The sequence below is a fragment of the Falco rusticolus genome, chromosome 1, assembly GCF_015220075.1.
Source record: "Falco rusticolus isolate bFalRus1 chromosome 1, bFalRus1.pri, whole genome shotgun sequence".
In the NCBI taxonomy this organism is placed as follows: Eukaryota; Metazoa; Chordata; class Aves; order Falconiformes; family Falconidae; genus Falco; species Falco rusticolus.
Genome location: NC_051187.1, coordinates 78,555,197 through 78,561,529, shown reverse-complemented (window position 1 = coordinate 78,561,529; position 6,333 = coordinate 78,555,197).

The window sequence follows — 6,333 nt, the reverse complement described above, 5'->3', positions numbered from 1 at the left end:
ACACCACCCCTTCGACAGAACAAAGTTTTCACATATTAGTAAAATGTTGAAAAGTATACAGAAGAAAAGGCAGCTCAGGAGGGCTGGAAGGCCAGAATGGGGACCAGTTCCCCAGTACTTGCTATGAGGGGAAGAAGGACTCTGCCCTCCCTTGGAGGTGGTAGTGGAGGGCACCTCTGCCCAGGACAGCACATAGGGGTTGATGATGTGGGGAGAGGAAGGATTGTGAGAAATGTAATAATGAGTAGAGTGGGTTGTTACTGAGGAGTGAGCTGGGGGAACAGCACTGAGGCTGGTGGTGTGTGCTGAGAGCACAGCTCCTGGGCAGGAGTGCCCTGTCCTGCATGGCACTGACCTCCTCTCACAGTGCTTCCTCCTCAGGTAGGCAGCCAAGAAGTGCAGTAGGCAATGGGAAATCTTTGGAGGGGATTAAGTCAAGCTGTATTAAGAAAAAAAAAAATCACGATGCTGTGAAAATGCTCAATATTTAATCTAGGGTTGGATATATCCTCCCCAGTTTTGAAAAAATCCACTAAAATTGAATGCTGCTATGAAAGAAGTGCAGGGTATGGAGAGCACACTCCATGTGGGTGTTTCTGAGGGGAAGGTGGTGAAGAAAGCTGTTCCTTCTCTTGTCTTCTTGATGAATCCTCTTCTGCACACTGCAGAGCTTATGTAGTACAGAGTCTTTGGCATAGTTGGGAACTTCTGTGTTGAGTTTGTTTAGCAAGGTTAGTGCTAGGCTTGCTTGCCTGAGTCTAGCTGGGGGAAGCAAAAGTTTACTTCATAAATTCAGCTCAGATCTCATGTATGACCTTGAGAAAATTAAAGTTTATCTCTGTAGTACTGTCAACACCAAGCTTTCATGCATTATAAATCAGTCCTATGAAAACAAATAAATTGCCTAAACTAGAATGAGATTTCTGAAAACAGTGCCGTGAGGAGGATTTTTACTGGGCTCTCATTTTTGCCTTGTAAGCACTATAAACATTTTGTCTTTTTTCTGCATTTTCCTAAGTCAATACAGAGATTATCAGTCACATGAACCTAGAAGCCGTTGCTATCAGTCTTAAGTTGGAGAAGCAGGCAAAAGTATTGCAGTATGTACTGCACTGAAGAGCAGCTGAAGTAAGCGTTGAAGTATACATTGAAGTATAGTGAAATGATGATGGGAAAAGCAGCCCATAAACCTTACCCAAATCTTGCAGAGCTGTTCACATCAATTTTAGGATCTAGAGCTTCTTTTAGTCTCATTATTATAGTGTATATACATAGTGTTTAATCATTTTGGAACATGGAACGATGGTTTCGTCTTGTCTGTCATTTGAACTATTGATTGAGTTTTCTGGCTCTACAAATGAGTTCAGCCTGTATGCTATATAAACTCTTACAGGTTCCCACTGTGGCGCTGAGCATAGTTGTGCATAGCTTTATGCATTTATTTGCTTGAGTTTTTGAGCAACACTGAGAAAATTTTAATAGGTAAGGGATGCGGCACCATTAGTGCTTGTGCTGGCTTGTTGGATCTTGTTCTCCAGTGCCTTTATGTCTGTGTCACATGACCACACTTGGTCTTGTTTTGTGTGTCCTGGCCCAAGTGCTTAATTCTCACAAGTAAAAAGCCGAAATAATTCTATGGAATTCAGTGGAGAGACTTTGGATTTACGTTGTTGTTCATGAGGCCAAACTCATCACAGGGTGCACCGTAGTGTAAATAAGAAATATGCAGTGTGAGGTAATGAAAAATCAGGTCCATTGTTTCCCTTTCCTGTGCACTTGTGGTCAAATTCTCCCTTAACTTTTTCCTAGCAGAACTGAAAAGCAGTTCCTCTGAATCCCTGATACTGTGCCAAAACTGATATAACCAGTGGAACTGTTAAGCTATTGCAGACTCTATTGTTTGCATTGTTCCAGAGGGCTGTAGCTGAGTTGATGGACCATTGCTTTTTGTGTATTTGTTCTTTATTATCTTTATTAAAGAAAAAGAAATTCTAACAAAACATAATGTAGACCACATTCAGAAGTCTGTCTTCTGCCCTCTGCTCACTTGAAAAACAAAATTAGAGAGATTTGGAATGAGGATGACATTGCAAAGCAGTGAAGAGATCAGAGAAAGTCTTAGTTAAAAGAAAGAGGAAAGTCCAATGGCACTTACAGAACAGTGCAGGGCTTCTGTTAGAATGAAGGAGAGGAGGACTTGGAAGCTTACGTTCTAGGGCTTGAATGTGATTTAAATTACATTCTTCTGAGTACAGTGTGTTAAAGGAGAAGATCAGCAGATCTTCTCCTTTAAGAGTCAGTATGACAGCTGGACCAGCTGCTTCTGGTTTCAGTTTTACCAAAAACAGTTCACATTGAATTTGTGCCTTCGCATATTCTAGATACATCTAACATTTTTTTTTTTTTTGAGAGTGATAGAAACTGTCCAGTGTTTCAAATACTCTGTTGCAGAGGTCTGGAAATGACAGCGGTTGTGGCCTTTCTCATCTCAATCTTCCACCTTAGAGATATGGTCTGCAGGCTGAGCTCAGCCAGCAAAAATGCAGGGCAGATAGGATAGGTGTGGTGGGTTTGCAGGAGTGCTGCTGGCTTTGTCCAATTATCCCTCACTTGGCCTCCCCAGGACCCTGCTGAGGGTATACCGAAGTGATGTCTGTAAACCTTTTGCAAACAATAACCTTAGCCCAAAATCTGTCCTGGCTGGAAAACCATGTGTTAGATGTTTCCCAGGGTGCCTTTCCCTCCCCTCTCGGATACCACAGATATCTCTGTGTAGTAACACGGGCCCCAGAAGTTTTAGGACTTATCCCATGCTCCACTCCTGGCCAAACTAAATTTTAACAGAGAACAGCACCATTGCATATTTTTTGTTCCATCCATGTAAGACTGACAAGGTGAAACGTAAAAGCTTATTTATATGATCCTCTGTCCCCTCTGTAATGATGGTTTTCTTAAGCATTGGTAAAATTCCCACCAAACCCATCACCTCTTCCCAATGACATCCCTCATCCCATCTATAAAAAAAAAAAAGTTCTACAGGCAGTGGGCTAACCTTTCTACCTTTCACCTTTTTACCAGCCATCACAAACTTTTTACAAATAGACTTTTCATACAGTCTGGACAACTTGTCCCTGAATTCCTTCTTCACTTTTATCTTGGGCTTTTCAGCTTCTACAGGTTGATCACCTTTCTTCTTATCGTCTGGGATTTTGATTTCTTCAGAAGGCGGTTTTGATTAACTTATAGTGCCTTGTCCTTTCACCTCTTGGGTCACACTGGACAGTAACCTGAGTGAGCTTTTAGCAGCAGCAGATCTAGAATACAGCGCTAATACATTACTCTGTGTGCCAACAAGCTTCACAACATCCTTGTGGTTGCTCATTTCTTCTACAACTGGAGACACCTTCAACGAGCACATAAACACTGGCAAGAATACCACCAGGCCGAGCAGCAGCCACAGCAGGAGCCGCCTGCGGCACCATGCTGCTCCCGTGCCTTCCCCCAGCACAGCCATCACTGCTGTCTGGCCGAACTCACTGCCACTGTGGGCTGCTGCCACGTCTGGCCATGTAGTCTGCTGCTATCACCCATTACCCTCAGTCTCTTAACCCCACAGCAGTCAGGCTTCCTTCTCTTTGATCCCAAGAGCTCACCTTTACCAGCGTCTGATCCAGACCCCCAGGCTCTTCCCACCTATCTCAACGTGATCTGGATCGCAGACTATTCCTGCCTGTCTCCACTTCATTGGGTGCTGCCATCACCGCTCAAAATTTCAAACATCCCCCAGCACAGCCATAATCACTGCCACCCCTCATCACACCCATAATAATTACACTCATAATCTGAAGGCCCTCACACAGGGCACCAATTGTTGCAGCCCTCTCCAAACTAGCCAGTTGCAACAAGGTCTTTTACCATCTCAGACCAGCGTACTCTTCATACCTGTCCCTCTGCTGCCTTCTTACCTCTCCTCACCCAGAGCATGCATTCTCTGCTCCTTCCTCCCCTCTCAGTGGGTGCCAGCAGAAGCATCTCCTCCCTCCAGCTGTTAACTGCTAATGCCCCATCTCCTCCCTGACACTGGTGTATGTGCTTTTTTGGGGCTAAGCCAGTAAAGAGAGCCTATCACAGAATCATCCAATCCTAGAATGATTTGGGTTGGAAGGGTCCTTGAAGATCATCCAGCTCCACATCCCCACCCCCATCCCCATCATGGGCAGGGACACCTTCCACTAGATCAGGTTGCTCAAAGCCCCATCCAACCTGGCCTTGAATGCGTCCAAGGAGAGGACATCCACATCTTCTCTGGGCAACCTGTTCCAGTTTCTGTGGCACAGAGGTGACAGCTCAGTCACAGCCCTCCGCCCTAGCCCTGGCTCTCGCTCTGTGGGGTGGCTGCACTCACTTGAACTCCCCAAAAAACTGGGAGATGCAGCATCACTCACGCCACAGGGGAAGTGGAAATTTTGGGTGCATCACTGGCCCCAGATGCTGACTGAGTCATCCCACAGCCATTAAATGTAGCACCCCTGGGGATGGCGCAGAGCCAGCCGGTGTCAGTACCGCACACCCCTGGGGAACACAGTTCGCCCTTGCCCAGCTGGTGGGCTGCCTGGCTGGTAACACTAGACCACTGATAAAGCCATGTACCGTCTCAAAATCCCCAATTTCTGCAGAAATGGGCCTTGTTGGATAAATGAGGATCTGGTGGGCTACTTGCAACCAGCTGCCAGGACATTCCTGTGAGGTTGCTGGCCTGTGCAGTTCCAGACACAGGGCATGGGAACCATGGTGGGGATGTATTTCCCTTGGCCTCCATGCCACCTGCTTCCCTTGGCCTCCATGCCACCTGCTTCAGCTTCAGTGAGATGTCAGGGAAGAGAAAGCTGTAGAAGCCTTCTTCATTGTCCCCTCTCTGGCACAGCCCACTGGCTTGGTACTGCAAGAGGGGAAAAGAAGGTGTGTGTCAGGGGCTGTTGGTGGGTATGGGGCTGGGGACTGGGGAGTGTCAAGCCCCAGTGACTCACCAAGCGGTTCTCATGGATGCAGAACCTGTCATGCCAGCACAACTGTCCCCTGACTTTGGGTTGCAGTCAGCCTGCTGGCACAGCCTGCACACTGCTGGAGGATGGCAGCACTGTCACCCCCAGCACTGTGCTAGGGTGCCAGTGCGGGTAACACTGGGAGCGGGATGGGGGAGAGGCCAGAGCACATTCCCACAGTGTGGGGGCCTCTTGTGCAGCTGGGCATCTGGCAAAATCCCCTCTGGCAGGTGCCTGAGGGGATCCTCTTCGTTCACTGTAGAGAGCTTTATGGCAAGTGCTGGAGGCCACGATGCCTGTGAAGGACCTTGAAGGCTGAATGCACAGAAAGTAAGATAAAGTTGGCTGAACGCCCAGAAGAGAAACGGGGTATGAAGCAAGGCTGAAGCAGATGCAGGGTGCAGCGTCGGTGGCTGGCTGAGAACATGAAACACACAGAGATAAGAGGGAAGAGAGAAAAGAAGTGCAAGAAGTTCAGTGTGTTTGTATCTTAGCAATTAACCAATGAAATACAGCTAAGACGTGTGTGAACAGTATTGATTAACCAATGATATTTTAGTATGGTGCCTTAGGATATAAAAGCATGGGTTATGGATTAATAAATGGTCTTCTGATCAGCATTCAGGAGTCTGTCATTCACCTCCTCAGTTCACCTTCATCCTTGGGGACCTGATGCTTTGTTTTGGTGGGAGGGGGGGAGGCACACAGGAGGGTCCTGCCTGCTCCTCCAGCAGCAGTGTGGGGTAGTGTGTGTGGGGCTGTGGCACCCCCACAGTGCTGGATTCTCAGCTCCATCACTGCAAGGGGCTGCCGTGAAGGATATGGCTGGGCGTGGGGACATTGGTGCAGTCGAGGATCAACCTGATCCTGCAGTGTTTCGGGCAAACACGTCACTGAGCTAGTGGCAGATGCCCAGGGGGCTGCCTCACTTGGAGTGCTTGTGACTTGGCTCTGCACATGCTGTGCAGGGAGAGCCCTGAGAAACAGGCAACCCCTGGGTGAGATGCTGATATCACCCCATGGGGATTTCTGGGTTATACTGGGGGACAGGAGCTGAGCCAGGGCTGGGGAAGGGGAAGCACCGTGGGAGCTGTCATAGGGCAGAGGCCACCCTGCCTGGGTGACAGCAGTCAAACCAAGGCAGGGGGAGGGGAAGGGGGTCCCTGTGGGTCCCTTCTGTCTAATCATGGCTCCAGCAGGGACTTCAGAGACAGCCAAAGGGTCCAAACACTCTATTTAGGCATCAAAACTCCTGACTCCTCATTAACAGGCATACTGACACCTTTAAAAG